The following is a 16,743-nucleotide window of genomic DNA, read 5'->3' as shown; positions in this document are numbered from 1 at the left end:
GACACACGGTTTCAGAGGTGTATTCCAGATGTACCAGGTTTCACTGCAGTTTTGTAGAAAACTCATCAAGTCAGGAGGCTTTTATTGTCATTCCATCTATGTAAAAGTACACAGTGGAGTGAAATTACGTTCCTCCAGGAACAACACGGTGCAAATTTAAACTAGAAACAATACAATAAATATGATAAATTAAACAGACATTAGACACAGTAAACAGACAGGACAGTGTAGCGCCGACACAGCACTCATTTCTGGACATGAGATAGGGTTGTGGAATAAAGTGCAGAGATATTTAACATGCTGTGATCTGTGAGTTACGCAGTCAGATAACATACATAAACACAGCAGTTACTGAGGTAGTACTAGAGTAAACAGTGTAAACACACTCAAAACTAAACGTAGCTTAACTCAGGATTTAGCTGATAGCTAACTAAATTAAGCCATACTGAAGTTGTTTTGGTAGCCACTTTTACTCTTTAGGACATTTGAGTCATTATTTCATTATTTGAGTCATTATTTATTGTAAGTAATAACAATATTTTTACTCAAGAAGGACTCTGTGATGGATTAGCGTAGAAGTTCAATTCTTTTGGGGCCTTGTGTTTGTTGCTACTATGCCCTCAAAGCCACAGGGAGGGAGTCAGTCTCTTCATCAAGTGTAATTCCTGTTGGTGGGAGGTCATGTAGGATAACATCTACTCAGAGAGGAATCAAGCTGTGGTGGGGTTCCTGAAGAAAGAATGTTTGGGAGTAATGGAGGCTGTGATGCAAACAGTGGTATTAAATGCTATTGTTACTGAGAAAGTTGCAGAGAAAAGGCCAAGATAGCCTCCTGTGGGAAGTTTGTACGGCAAGCAATTTCAGCTTTTAATTCTTTTTTACTTCATTTAAGAAATTCAGTTTACACATGTTGATAACAAGAATACAAACTATGAATTTTTACTTGTAGAAAATACAATTTTACTAGTTCTAATTGAATTATTAATGGTAAAACCTAAATTTTTACTAGTAAGAATTAAATTCTTTATCACAAATTCGAAAATTCACTAGTGAGATTCATTTTTGATATCAAGAATTTAATTCTCACTAATTCAAATTGAATTCTTCATATCAAGAATGAAATATTTACTAGAAAGAATTTCATTCTTGATATCAAGAATTGAATTTCTACATATGAAAATTAAATTTTCACTAGTAAAAATTTAATTCTTAGTATTAAAATTTTTCCCCTTAAAATGAATGGGGAAACTCATGAATTATCACTAGTAAAAATTAATTTTGACTTGTAAGAATTAAATGTTTACTTGTAAAAATTAAATTTTGTATGTAGAAATAACATTTTTAATATCAAGAAATTAATTTTTACTAGTAAGAATTAAATTCTTTATCAAAAATTGAATTTCTGTAAAAAAGGATTAAAAGCCAAAACAGATTGCCACAAGTTTGTTAATTCATTGAAAATGACCCCCCTTGGTTGCATACATTCTTTACTAACAGCCTTTATAGGGAGTAGAACGTAGGCATGATCACTTCCGAATGGAATGGTCTGCCTGGGATAGGCAAGGACGACATGGTGTTGGAGAAACATGAGGTAAGGTTTCTCATAGATTCCATGAAGTTAGCTGGATAAACGATGTGGAGAACAATGTGTCAGTAATTTCTTCCCCAAACCTCTCACGGTTCTCAGATTTGTACAGTGTGTTAGTAAGACTTTGAAAATATGACTTCCTTCACCCGAGAAAAGATTCAGGCGTATGAAATGGGCAACAGCGGTTTGTGAAGGTGTGACTAAATTTGCAAGGTTAAAAAAGGCATCTTTCAGGGAGTCCTATCTGCTTGTTTTCTCATTATCATGCATTTCTTGCTTACTTTATGGATGCTTTGCTAAAAATTCTTCAGAAAATGGTAAAACAAGAAATATAAATGTACTCTATCTGCAGGAACTACATACAGTGGTATTGACAGTGAAGTGCAGAGGGAGATGTGGTGGAAAGGAACACTAATATTGACTCATGGTCCTAATTTTAGTGTAGGAGTAGCTGTTTCATTCTCCCCAGCGTACCCTGGAGTATTATCTCACCAAAGAGAAATATGTAAGAGCTGGTCTTTAGCGGTCCATGCCAGGATTAGCTATTCCTCAAGAGTATTTCTTTATGTGTATGTGCTACTAAACCTAGGTGGGGCAATGGTGGGATGTTATGAAGGCCCAAATGAGTTTTCTGTGCCAACAGTGTACTGTGTGTTTTTGAGTAGAGGAAAGAAGGGTGTTAGTGACGTTAGTGAACGTTGGACACTGAGGGGAAGACAATTAATGAATCAAAGTGAATGTGGGGGAAATGTGGGAGGGTGCTGATTAAATGCATAGTTGGTTTTTCAGTTTTTTTGCAGTAAAGCTGAAATGAATGTACCTTTTTAAAACTTGTTACATCATGTCCCTCGCCATAATAAGCAAAATTAATCTCATCAAATCAATTAAAACACGGAATTCATGTTTGCCAGTGTTATTTCATCAAAATGTAGTGACTTTTACCAGCCTGCGAAACGTCTTCTGGTTGTTGATTACGGCGCTGTGCACCAGCAGGCAGGGCAGAAAGATGATTTCAGTTGGGGATGCTGAAATGTTAGGCAGCATATATATATTGTTTTTCGTTTTAATTTATTGGTCATAACTATAATAACCATATACAAATTGGCATGTATATACAAATATACAAACCTCACAAACTGAGGTTTTTTCAGAGACTCACTCCAAACGGAGTGTTATGAGAAAAAAAGAAAAACCGGCAAAGAAGAGACCAAAGAAACCCACAAATGTGAGAATTTTCTCAGTTTAAAAAATTGCGATAACCATCTTATTATCTTAGTTTAATGCTGTTTCAATATATTATGGTCCTTTTATCCCATAATAAGTATAAAATAATAAGCATAAAAAATCACTAGCATGCTAATGTCTCGGTAGCTAGCTAGCTAAATCTCCCATTCCACCTTAAATAGTCCAGCAGTTCTGATTCAAAAAGATTCATCCAATTTCAAAATGATTTATTTCCCTTGTAAATCGTTACAGATCAATGCAGTGAACTGTAAATGGTTTAAATGAGCATAAAGTTTATTATGTAATTGTACAAGGTCTCAGTATGAACCTCCTCCAGCTGTACAGACAACATCAACACCATAGTCAAATTCATCCCATACTGGATTGAGCATGTCGGGTGTCGCTGCACTCACGGCTCTTTCAGTGCAATTTCGGAGATCATCCAGTGTTGTGGAACCAACGACAAACGCTCTGAGCTGTTGGAGCTTCACTGCCCACGGAAATCACACTGCACAGTTATGACGGATTCACTCTTTTTGAAGTGGAGAACGCAGAACGCTTTCTGCTCAGGGGTCTCATCTCCTCTCAGACTGAAGGGAGCCATCTTCCACTGACAGGCAGAAACTCTATGACCCCCTCTTTCAATTGGATTGTGATTGGTTCCTAGGCGCCTCACGGTTGTAAAACTATGGCGCTTTGAAATCAGATGAATCTTTTTGAATCACCCTGTAATATTAAACTGTAATATCATGTTTCATCTCCCCCTTCCACCATCCCATCTATCATCAGGAGAAAACGCTCAACTTGCTCAGAGACCCTGATACAATGTGAAAGTGATACAAAAGGAAAACGCTTTTTTAAAGTTTACTTTAGAGTCCTGACGGCATCCACAACACGGTCAGAAAAGTGTATTGTGACATTATCTGTCATGATAACAATGACATAGAACATCATATTGCTCGCACCTAAGCTGTATAAAGCTGAAGAAGGTGATTCTGCATGCTCACAGGTGCTGTGGTGTGATGTAGCAACGCCGTCTCCAAAAGATAAGTGTTAGATTTGCCTCTAACCTGACAAGAACTTAAAATGGCTGCTTTTCAAATGGCAGTAGGCTGTGCCCCAGGGGTAGATGGTCTTCCTGCTGAGTTTTACAAAATCACATTGGCCAAGATTTCTTTTTAATGTTTAAAGTATGTAGCCACGGGTGAACTGCCACTTGGTTGCTGAAAGGTGGTATTGACTCTCCTGCGGGAATAAAGGAGACTTGTCATTTCAAGAAATGGCAGCCTGTTGCTCTTTTGTGCCTGGGCTTTTAAAGACTCTCACCAGTGGACTTCAATACTAAATGGAAATGACGTGCACTGTGGACAGATGGACCAGACTTATTCATCCTCAGTTATGGACAATCTGTTTCTGATCAGACGCATGATATAACCTCCCAAACTGTCAAATATAAACTTTGACTCGTTAGATCATAAAAAACGCTGATTTTGTTCATTGTTACGACCCGTCTAGGATAAGCCGCAACATAAAAAACGTCCCCTCCGACTTCCCACCACCAAGCTACCAGACCAGTCACACTCAAACACAAATTACTAGTCTCATGAGCTTTATTGTAGACTGTGGAAGCTGAAGCTTCAGGAGTGGTCTCAGCCCAGAAGAACAGAGAAACATATGCCTCCCCAATCAACTAACTTTCCTCCATTAAATAAAAGAAACAAAGATATACAAAAACCTATCCTGACTCCCTCAACAACAACAAAGACAAACCCCAAAGAAAAACAGGCTAAACCAACCACAACCCAAGTGGATAGCTTAACACACTGCAATAGACTAGCAACTACATAGAGAGTATAGGCCCAAATACTCAGTGAGTGTGTTTACATGCACTTTATAATCCGGTAACTGCAGAAAAATCAGATTTGTCAGTAATCCGATCAACACGTTTACATGCAATTGAGTAATCAGATAATGGGGAAACTCCGGGTTGATGTGAGTCAGACAGTAATTGGATTTCTGCTTTGCAACCAGGCAACAAACTCACATAACGTAAAACTCAAACTTCATTTTAAAACATCGAGTCATGTTACCTAAAAATATAAACCTACATCATCTAGAAGATGAAGAATATTTAAATCCTTTATTTTGGGTTTGGTTTCAGCGCCACTCCAGTGTTTTGCTGCGTTTCGCAGCGTCCACCGTCTGATCTCACGCATGCTCAGACTGAGAAATGCGATAGAAATCAGAGTAAAAGTTTACATGCACTGAGAAATCTCTTTACTGAGCTAAAATCCAGCCTCTTTATCGGATTTCTAAATCAAATTTCTAGATCTAGATATGGTGTTTACACGACCATTTGAATAATCAGATAACTGCAGAAATCCAATTATGATCAGATTATTGAGTGCATGTATACGCATTCAATGTCGGAAACTCTTGGTCTGGCTGGTCAGGTGGAAGCGTCAAGGGAAGAAGGAGGAGCCTCGAGACAACCGGCCACCAGGCTTATAAGCTTTTGCCCTGATCTCAGCACAGCCAATCAGCGAATGACATCGCATCTCCTTCAGCAGCAACATCTGAAGATTATTATAGACAGGAGAACGAGGAGCTGAAGAAAGCAGGAGGTACGCAAGAGAGAAAACTTAAACAATACGTCAGTAGACGTAACATTGATCATGGTTCTCTATGATGCCTTTGGTGAGGTTTCAGTTTGGATATAATGTTCTTGTTAATACATACTTATCTTGTTAATAGATGTTAGATATGTTAATAAATACTACTAAGTGGAGTAAGTCAGCATTTTGTTGCTGTCAAATCAAAACATTGTAAATCCAATTTTTCAATGTTTTACTTCCCTTTTCATCAACATTTCACATTTCACATCTGAAATTGTTTAGAAAAAACCTTGCATCAAAGTTAAGAATGGGTCCCAATTTATATTGTCTCTAATAACTGTGTAGTTACATGATAACATATGCAACAACAATGTAACTACAAATGATTTAGTCTGTTACAGGTGGATTAGAGAAGGACACCTTATGTACTTATATGCTTATATACTTGTATATCAACTTCAGTTTTGCCTCATGTAATTACACAACTGTATCTTAATAGTTGTAACAGCCTGTTCTCTCTCATAATTACACACAGGTAATAACACAAACGTAATTACGTTTGTAATTAGACCGGAACAGCATTTTTTTTTTTCCAGCAGTAAAAGGAAGTATGTAATAACTTAGATTAAGACATTATTTACACTGTATCTGCCAGCCTTCCTAACATTTAGCTAGTGTTTATGTTGCTAGTGCTGAGACACTGTAACCAGTTTCAGCTTTAAACCAGTCTGTAATGTGACAGTGTGTTGCATTTCCCCCCAGTGCAACGTCTATATTACCACTCCTTTATTACACAGTACCTACATAACAACTACACAGGAACTGTCCACTTATTATAAAGTGTAACTTTAACACTGCACTGCAGGACAGTTCCTGTGTAGTTGTTATGTAGGTACAGTGTAATTACAGAATGATATCGATCAATGTGATGTGATTAGGTCACCTTGTTACAACACAGTTATTCCACAGTAATTATGTAAAACAAATGTAATATTATGTAAAACATACTTTACCTGCTGGAAAAGACTTCTGATCTGTAGTGTATCAAAAAGATACACTTGTGTAATTACATGAGGCAAAACTGAAGTTGATACATGTGTAATTACATAGTCTGTACTTCTATAATCCATCTGTAACACTGACTAAACCATCAGTAGTTACATTGTTGTTACATATGTTATTCATGTGTAACTACACAGTTATTAGAGACACAATATAAAGTGGGACTGACGAAGGTTTCAGACATACAGGGCTTGGTAATTACAACATTTTCCAAATAACACTACCTACATGACAGGTAGGATGTAAACTCAGGACAGTCTGCCAGAAGAGCTTTGTCTGCCACTGTGGAAGTGGGAAGAGAAAGACATTATAAATTTGAGCTTAGGAGGGATTGTGATGCCTTACAGCTGCCAGGGAGCTTAGATTGGGGCAGAGCAAACCTCCGTGATCGGAGTAGGTGATGATGAAGAACTGGGAAGGTTCACTACCATCAAAAACTGACAGACTATCAAAATGGAAGTGGCTGTTGTCGCAACTCTCCTGCAGGGAAAGAATGTGGCTCATCATCTACCTGACAGCATCCACTTCGTGTCTGACTGTGTTGGATGTCCCTCAGAGCTTCAGCAGTTCGTTTACAAACATGAATAGTTGTTAATGATGTTAATTATGGGGAAAACGTAGATATGTAATTTACTTAGTTTACTTTAGTTATGCTCTAGAATGTTGCAAATCATGATACAGTCATCATAACAGAATGCAATACACTGCAGGAAGCTTCGGGGTAGATATGGCTTCTATTCCATTAGTTGATTAATTGATTAAATTAATTAAATAAGATTAGGTGATTAACCAAATAATAGTTAGCAGATTCATTGAAGAAAAAGGATGGCTAAGTGTCTACATGTATTCTAACTGAGCTACAAATAAAACTATCAGTGTTTCTGGTCGAGGCATCATTAACTGAAGGTAGCAGTCTTGTATCTGTCCATTTCTGTGAGGAAGCAGGGTCTAACTGACCAGGAGAGCATGGTGGCAGCTTTTAAACTCAGTGCAGGTCAGAGACGGTGTGATGGCTGATTGAGTGATGGCTCTTTTTAATCAGTACTGAGGCTCTGTTCTTTGGCTTTGTTCACACAGCAGGTAAAAGTGGCCCAAATCCGATCTTTTTTTTCATATGTGACACAGATGTGTGTCTGTGTGTGAGTGTGAGCAGCAAAAACCACATGAAATCTGACATTTTCAATTCTGATTTGGGACGCTTTCAGATGTAGTGCTGAAATCCGATACGCATCCAATATGCGGCAATGTGACTCAGATTGGAATTCATGTGAATTTTACGTCAATCCAACTCCACATTTGTCATAATTACGCACTGCTGAGATAAACATTTAGGCTGATGTTTCTGTAACAAAAAATTAGAGACTCATCCAAAACCCTCCGTGTTTGAAGAGATTTATAAAGAAATGTCCGAACGCGGCCGCAGGAGAACGAGGCTGCAGCGTCAAAGAACAGTTAAAAGTCTGAAAGCAGTTTAAAGAATCCGAGGACACGAACCAAAGAAGTGACCGCGCCCTTTTTATGGCTCGAACACATTCTGGGTGATGAGCCCAGCTGTCAGTCAGTGAAGCTTCATGATGGCTACTGTGATGCTGGTGAAGATGAAGCTGATCCTCCAGGAGCGACTGGCGTTCGTTGGCGGTCGTGATTGTTTACCTCTGGATGAGCCGTGAAGCAGCGTGACGCTCTGTTCTTTTGCGCATGCGGGTCAGTTTAGGAGCTGATCTGTTCAGACTGATGTCGCATACAGATCACATTTAAAAGATAATGTGAACAGACAAACCAAACATTGGATTTGGTGAGAAAATCAGATTTGGGCCACTTTTACCTGCTGTGTGAACGTAGCCTAAGATCTCTTTGCCTCAGTTTTACAAGCACGATGGTGGTGGCTACCAGTGAGGAGGATGTAGCACCATGACCATTGTGTGACAGTTTGCTGTTAAAGCTTTCACAACTTTACATCTGTCACAACTTGTTGACAGCACAGATATTATCTGGCTAAGGTGGCTGGAAGAGTTAGACCCTTAAAAGGCCAGGGTCTGCCAGTGAGCCCTGAGTGTTATTACTCACTTCTATAACCTAAGAATAGCCAAACTAGTTTGCGTTGGAGTCCATGTAGTCACTGAATAATAAGGCTTAATGTGTAATAGGCCTGGGGTTTTAAAGGGGTATAATAATGAAGTAAAGCAGGTCTTGTTCAGAAGCTAGGAGCTTCTTGAAAAGCAACCTGAGCATGCTTGTCTGTTGTATTCCATGTTGCAAGTGACTGCTGCTGTTGAAGATGGGAAGAGGGCAGGGCACATTGCTGTTATCCTCTAAGGTGCCCTTTGACATTATCTTCTCTGATCCTGGGTGAGTTTTAGAAGGTTGGTAGAAAAGTACTCTACAGTGATAATTTGATTGGGATATGATTGGGATAATTTGTGATGCTCAGTATGGGGGTTGCATTACAGCAAATCCCATCCTTTAGTGGAAGGATACAGCTGTAACAGTAACAAAGCCCAAACCTGACCACCCCCTGCCATATGCACAGATGTGCTAGCCAGTACAACCTGAAAAATACATTGTCATGTATTGTTCAGAATAGATTTTAAAGTTCTGCTACTATTTTTTAAGGCTCTAAATGACCTTAAATCGTTGCTTACATCACAGAGTGTCTGTCTGTTTATGATCTTAGATCTGCAGATACTGACCTTCTGCAAACACCTTCAGTGAAACACAGAAAACATAGAGAAACTCTTTTGGTTATTCTGCTTCTTTGCTTCATTTCTCAGGTTTATAGGTCTCAACCCATTCAGGTAGATCTGACCCTGGTCTTGTACGGCTGAAAATAACAAGATTAGAGCTGAGTGGACAGACTTACCTAAAAGCACTTGAAGGCCTTATAAGGACTGGTTCTTTGGGACTAGAGACTTGCAGTGTAGAGAGAGTACACAGGGCCGTGTACCTCGCTGAGCTGGGGGTAGGTTGTGGGTTGTCCTTTGTTTTGTAGGCCACAGACTGCGGATCATGTGTTCATGGGATGCTCACAGTTTAAATGTTCTGCTACTGCTGCGCGGTTTTTGTCTGAAGCTTGAGTACAGTGTTCACATTCTGATTGTCATATTGGAAGAGAAAATAGGATAAGGGGGAGGAGGGGGCCCTTACCAACCCACCCCTTACTAACCCAGATACAGTGTTCACATGCTTGCTCCCTGCATGCCACTCTGAGGCTGATCTGAAGGCTCTTCAGAATGTATGTTGAAGATGATTTGCTGTTCTCTGAACTGAACTGGTTGTTTCTGCATTAAGTTCCTTCCATTGGTAGGAAGCGTATTACTGTATATACATGTCTGGACTGTTATGGTGTGCGTGGGGGGATTCGGAGGTACATAGATAGGAGGGATTTATGGGAGTTTCCTTTTAAAAACAGCTGCTGTGTTAAAGGCATCTTAAAAGTCCCCGTTTTTCTCTGTCTCCCTCTCTTTTTCTGTCTCGCTCGCTCTCTACCAGCCTATCTGTCATGCTTTTTGTACTATGTGTGTGGGGGGTGCTGGAGGTGGGTCTTATGCGTGTGCTGTAAAACAGGGCATTGGTTCTTCTGTCTGGCAGGTGATCCAGTTTCAGGCAGAATGTGAGCTTTGCAGCCAGGCATGTGCAATAACAACATATTCATCACACGCAGCACCAGGTTCCACCTGCCCCCCTTTGGCACAAACACTTGTACCACCGAGACAGTGTGTGTGTGTCTGAGAAAGAGAGCCCAAAGACGATAGAAATGGTCAATTAGTATTTGTGCCTTTCTGCCCTCATTGTGCTAGTATTTGTACAATGTGTGCATTTGTGGTATGTGTACTTGCACATGTGTGTGTGTGCAGATTTTTGGGCCAGCTGTGTCCAGATGATGGGGTATTTGGCAGACTGTGTGCCGGGAGGTGACGCTAGGGCCTTAGACCATATGGCCAGTCCCGTATGTATGTGTGTGTGTGTGTGTGTGTTTGGCAGTGTCAGGTCTTGTCAGTGCTGGGCTAATTAAGTGTCTGGGTATTTATTTATGCAGTTCAGCTACTGCTGTTCCACTCTAATGGCCTCATACTGACACTACAGCACTACAGAGAGAGAGAGAGAGACATAAAAAAAATAGATAAAGGCCAGCAGAAGGAAATGGGGGGAGATAAAGGGCAGCAGAAAGAGATAAAGGAGAGAAAGAGAGACAATAAAAGAAATAAAGAGAGAGACAAAGAAAGAGAATGGAAGAAATAAAGAGCCAGAGCAAGAGAGAGAGATTTGGACTAAAAGAGAGCCTGAAAGAAAGGAAAGACAGAGATGGACAGATGCATAGTTGGAAGAAATAAAGAGCGAGGGACAGATGAGGCGAGTGTTATGATGCATTATAACAGGGGTGTCAAACTCAAGCAGTAAAAGGGCCATATTAAAAAATCTCATCAAATCTGTGGGCCAGAGAAAAGAATATGTTTGTTTAATTTTTAATGAATGTTGTGGTGTAACTCGAACTGGCCATTGTTTATTCAAAATACACAAAAACTTCAGCAGCAAAATAGAGGCACTTGTGGTACACCTTTGAAATATTACATGAATACTTGAAATATTCAAAATTTAACTGTGCCCAGGAGCTCAGTCTTTTAAAACTAGACACCTGGCATCTTTTCTTTGCTGCAAATTAGTAAAACTTGCACCCAATCCTATTCACCCCTCGCCCCATAACCACTTACCCCTACCCCTCTGTTTTACGCGTTCACGTCTAGGGGTAGGGTGTCCCGATTTTTGTTGAGATAGAGGGGTAGGGTGAAGTGTTAGGGCTACATGACCCTCTAAACGGAGGTTTTTCAGAGACTCCAAACAGAGAGATATGCAAAAAAAAAGAAAAATCGTCAAGATGGCTCAACAAGAGACCAAAGAAACCCACAAATGTGAGAATTTTCTCTGTTAAAAATTACAATAAACTTTGTATTATCTTAGTTTAACGTCATTTCAATGTATTATGGTCCTTTTCTTCATAATCAGCATAAACAATCACTAGTATGCTGATGTCTCGGTAGCTAGCTAGCTAAATCTCCCATTCCACCTTAAGTACTGACACCTGAGGGGCCAGAATGTAACTGTTGCACCATTTAAGGTGGAACAGGAAAATTCTAATGTACAAGAAGCTGGTGAATATCTGACTTCAGCTTCATATCACTGAAGAATTAGGGGTGGGTGATAATAAATAATTGCCCCCCTCTTTGAAGTCATATGATGCCCTAAATGTAACTAAAGCCCAGCAGTGAGGAGCTGAACTTTACCCTCCTCTGCTGTCACTGCAGACGGGCAGGGTCGCCTACAGAGCAGCGCTGGTAGCTGTTAATGAAGTGATGCTCTTTTTATTTGAGGGTCCCATTTTGTAGAGATGATCTCAACCACTACCGCTTGTAACTAAGTAACAAGGGGCAAAGTGACCCTCGAAAACAAGGGGTAGGGGTAAAAATAAGAAATAAGACTGGGCCTTGGGCTCAATTTCTGAGCTGCTAAGGTGTTTATGTTGGATGAACTGCAACTGAAATGCAGTTAGTGTGTTTGGGGATATGACTGGTATGGAATTATGTAGAATTATGTAGAACTGAGGTGTAACTTCTGTCCCATAGACTTGTCTGGGTAGGAGAGTCAGAGTCATTACTTTGCAGTGCATGCTGGGGACTGGACTGCAGTTCATTGTGAAATGGGCTAATATTAATAGAAAATTAAAATACTTTTGCAGGCCAGATAGGATTGTATGGTGGGCCTGATTTGGCCTGCAGGCCTTGTGTTTGACACATGGGCCTTATAATAAGGCCACACATACGGGGGGCCGTTTAGTGTGAAATGCACTAAAACACTTGCACATGCACGCCACTCAAACACCAGTGAAACACTCTTAAATGTGTGTGTGAATGATTGTACACAGGCTGGAGTCATTGGTGAGTGCACGACAGTTTTCAGCATGACTGGGAGTCTTTTTAGTGTAACAGGAAGGCAGAGTTTTACAAAATAAGGGCTCAGCAGTACAAAGGAAAAGCGTTTCTGGAAAAACAGCCTCTTTAAGGATGAACAAACAGCTGCTCCTATCATTTTTTTCTACCAAGTCTATGCTGTGTAGAACCCATACAAGATGACAGGCTGGACAGGCTCTTCACTGAGCTGGAGCACCACACAAGAACCGTCCATTCCCTCATAACTGTAGTTTGGTGTGGAGAAGGGCCTGTGGTAAGAGAATACATGACTTAACTGGAGTCAGTTATGATCGTCTGATTCTCCTTTTGCAAAGGCCAAAGACATGAAAGGCTACGTTCACATTACCAGGCTGAAGTGGCACAAATCTGATTTTTTGCCCCAATGTGACTCAGATCTGATGTTTTCAGGGCTGTGTGGACACACAAATCTGATCTTTTCAAATCCGACTTGAGCCACTTCCATATATGGTCCTAGATCGGATACGTATCCGATTCGTGGCCGTGCAACCTTAATGTGACGCTTAGATCGGAATTCAAATGCTTTTTTTTCCACTGCGCTGCACCAACATTCATCCTTACTATGGCAGCAGCGCCGAACAGAAGTTAAAGCCACTCTAATAATGAAGCTGAGAGCTGATCAGAGTTAATTATCTTCTCAGCGAAGCTCGTTCTGCTCGTTAGTTTGTGCTGATGATGCAGTGATTCATTCACGTGACGTTACTGAGTAGGATGAGCGCATGAGGGTCATTTCAGGACGCCGGTTCGTCACATTAATGACAGATTTGAATCACTTACCTAAACGAGTGTGAACCATCATGTCAGAGAGATCGGATTTGAGCAAAAAATCAGATTTGAGCAATGAGGCTTGTAATGTTGAACATAGCCAAAGATGCATTCTCAGAGTCAAAACAACAAATCCTGGTGGCCCAGTGTTCTGATGAATTTCCTGCTTTCTTTAAATGTCTTACTGAAGCGCTTATTTATAGGTAGCGCTCTGCATAAAACTATAGGTTGGATATTTTGAAAGCCTAAATCACATTATCAGGGGGTGAATAATCACATTTAGCTGGATCTGTATTATATACTTAAAGTGAGGCTGAATGAACATTACAAACATAATACAACTATAACACTATACTAATGATGTGTGCATGGGCGATAAGACTGCATGATGGGTAGGACAAATTGTAAGAGGACTGGAACGAACATCTGATTGTTTTATCTGAACAGCATACAAATTACACAGCAGCGAGTCACCTTGTAAGGAAAAAATTAAAAATATCCTCTCTGTCGCCAGGAATACTGAAAGGCTGATTAAAGATCATGAAGAGGCTGATTAAACTGTTAGGAGCAGCTGTTTGTTCATCTTTAAAAGAGGTTCAAAAGAGTTTTACCAGAAAGTCTTTTCCTTGGTGTTGCTGTGCTCTTATTTTATAAAACTCCGCTTTGCTGTTACAATGAATTGACTTCCAGGCGTACTAAAAACTGAAATTGATGTGCACAAGTGTTTCATAGCTGTGTGAGTAGTGTGTGTGTGTATGTGTGTTAGTAGTATGTGTGCGAGTGTTTCATAGCTGTGTGTGAGTAGTGTGTGTGTGTGTGTGTGTGAGTGTTTCGTAGCTGTGTGTGAGTAGTGTGTGTGTGTGTGTGTGAGTGTTTCGTAGCTGTGTGTGAGTAGTGTGTGTGTGTGTGTGTGAGTGTTTCGTAGCTGTGTGTGAGTAGTGTGTGTGTGTGTGTGTGTGAGTGTTTCGTAGCTGTGTGTGAGTGTGTGAGTGTTTCGTTGCTGTGTGTGAGTAGTGTGTGTGTGTGTGTGTGTGAGTGTTTCATAGCTGTGTGTGAGTGTGTGAGTGTTTCGTTGCTGTGTGTGTGTGTGCGAGTGTTTCATAGCTGTGTGTGAGTAGTGTGTGTGCGAGTGTTTCGTAGCTGTGTGTGAGTAGTGTGTGTGTGTGTGTGTGAGTGTTTCGTAGCTGTGTGTGAGTAGTGTGTGTGTGTGTGTGTGAGTGTTTCGTAGCTGTGTGTGAGTAGTGTGTGTGTGTATGTGCAGTGTTTCGTAGCTGTGTGTGAGTAGTGTGTGTGTGTATGTGCAGTGTTTCGTAGCTGTGTGTGAGTGTGTAAGTGTTTCGTTGCTGTGTGTGTGTGTGTGAGTGTTTCGTTGCTGTGTGTGTGTGTGCGAGTGTTTCATAGCTGTGTGTGAGTAGTGTGTGTGCGAGTGTTTCGTAGCTGTGTGTGTGTGTGCGAGTGTTTCATAGCTGTGTGTGAGTAGTGTGTGCGAGTGTTTCGTAGCTGTGTGTGTGTGTGCGAGTGTTTCGTAGCTGTGTGTGTGTGTGCGAGTGTTTCATAGCTGTGTGTGTGTGTGCGAGTGTTTCGTAGCTGTGTGTTTCATAGCTGTGTGTGTGTGTGCGAGTGTTTCGTAGCTGTGTGTGTGTGTGCGAGTGTTTCATAGCTGTGTGTGAGTAGTGTGTGTGTATGTGTGAGTATGTGTGTGTGTGTGTGCGAGTGTTTCATAGCTGTGTGTGAGTAGTGTGTGTGTGTGTGTGTGCGCGAGTGTTTCATAGCTGTGTGTGAGTAGTGTGTGTGTGTGTGTGTGTGTGTGTGAGTAGTGTGTGTGTGTGTGTGCGAGTGTTTCATAGCTGTGTGTGAGTAGTGTGTGTGTGTGCGAGTATTTCATAGCTGTGTGTGAGTAGTGTGTGTGTGTGTGTGTGTGTGTGTGTGTGTGTGTGCGAGTGTTTCATAGCTGTGTGTGAGTAGTGTGTGTGTGTGTGTGTGTGAGTAGTGTGTGTGTGTGTGTGCGAGTGTTTCATAGCTGTGTGTGAGTAGTGTGTGTGTGTGCGAGTGTTTCATAGCTGTGTGTGAGTAGTGTGTGTGTGTGTGTGTGTGTGTGTGTGTGTGTGTGTGTGTGTGTGTGTGTGTGTGAGTAGTGTGTGTGTGCGAGTGTTTCATAGCTGTGTGTGAGTAGTGTGTGTGTGTGTGTGTGTGTGTGTGTGTGTGTGTGTGTGTGTGTGTGAGTAGTGTGTGTGTGCGAGTGTTTCATAGCTGTGTGTGAGTAGTGTGTGTGTGTGTGTGAGTAGTGTGTGTGTGCGAGTGTTTCATAGCTGTGTGTGAGTAGTGTGTGTGCGAGTGTTTCGTAGCTGTGTGTGTGTGTGCGAGTGTTTCATAGCTGTGTGTGAGTAGTGTGTGTGTATGTGTGAGTAGTGTGTGTGTGTGTGTGCGAGTGTTTCATAGCTGTGTGTGAGTAGTGTGTGTGTGTGTGTGTGTGTGTGTGTGTGTGTGCGTGAGTAGTGTGTGTGTGTGCGAGTGTTTCATAGCTGTGTGTGAGTAGTGTGTGTGTATGTGTGAGTAGTGTGTGTGTGTGTGTGCGAGTGTTTCATAGCTGTGTGTGAGTAGTGTGTGTGTATGTGTGAGTAGTGTGTGTGTGTGTGTGCGAGTGTTTCATAGCTGTGTGTGTGTGTGTGTGTGTGTGTGTGTGTGCGTGTGCGCAAGTGTTTCATAGCTGTCTGTGTGCTGTGTTTCACCTCTCATACACACAGGTGTGCATGTTTTCGTATGTGTGTATGTACACGTATGTAAGTACATAATTATACAACTGTACAATCACTTCTGAGTTTGAACAGCTGGACACTCTCTCTCTCTCTCTCTCTCTCTCTCTCTCTCTCTCTCTCTCTCTCAATCACTCACACATGCACACAGACATGCTCGCTCCTGCTGATAGCATAATTGCTTTAATAGATTCCGGTGGTGATAAAGGCTCTCCACTTTAGGCTAATGAAGTAGCAGGGAGCAACTGTTAAGTGCCTGTAATTTGCTACGTCTGCTGCGGCTACTGTTAACTGCTCTGAAAACACAGAGAGAGAGAGAGTTTGAGAGTTTAGAGGGGGCTGTGTGTGATTCTGGGCAGCGTAGGCTGTGTTTAATTACAGAGAGCTCATGAGTGTGTGCAGAGGAGCAGGAGTGGCACACTCAGTTAGCTGTGCTGTCTAGCAGCTAGCATGTTTTGGTCAGCAGTGCTTGTGGCATTTTGAAGGACTTGGCTGATGGTGTATGAAGTGCAGGCCAGCTGGCACTAATATTGAAATAAAAATGTTTATTTTGTCACATATATGGGCTGTAGTTGGTTGTAGTGTGGTGGTCACCTCTGTGTGTGTGTGTGTGTGTGTGTGTGTGTGTGTATACCCATGGCAAACTGTGACTATTAGAGCTAGGCCTTCAGTTCAGGCCATAAATGTTGAAAGTCAGTAAAAATCAAGTTAAAAAACACCCTTATGATAATGCTAATTTCAGCTAGCACCCCTTT

The sequence above is a fragment of the Colossoma macropomum genome, unplaced genomic scaffold (genome assembly GCF_904425465.1).
Source record: "Colossoma macropomum unplaced genomic scaffold, Colossoma_macropomum, whole genome shotgun sequence".
NCBI lineage: Eukaryota > Metazoa > Chordata > Actinopteri > Characiformes > Serrasalmidae > Colossoma > Colossoma macropomum.
This window is presented reverse-complemented; position numbering follows the sequence as displayed.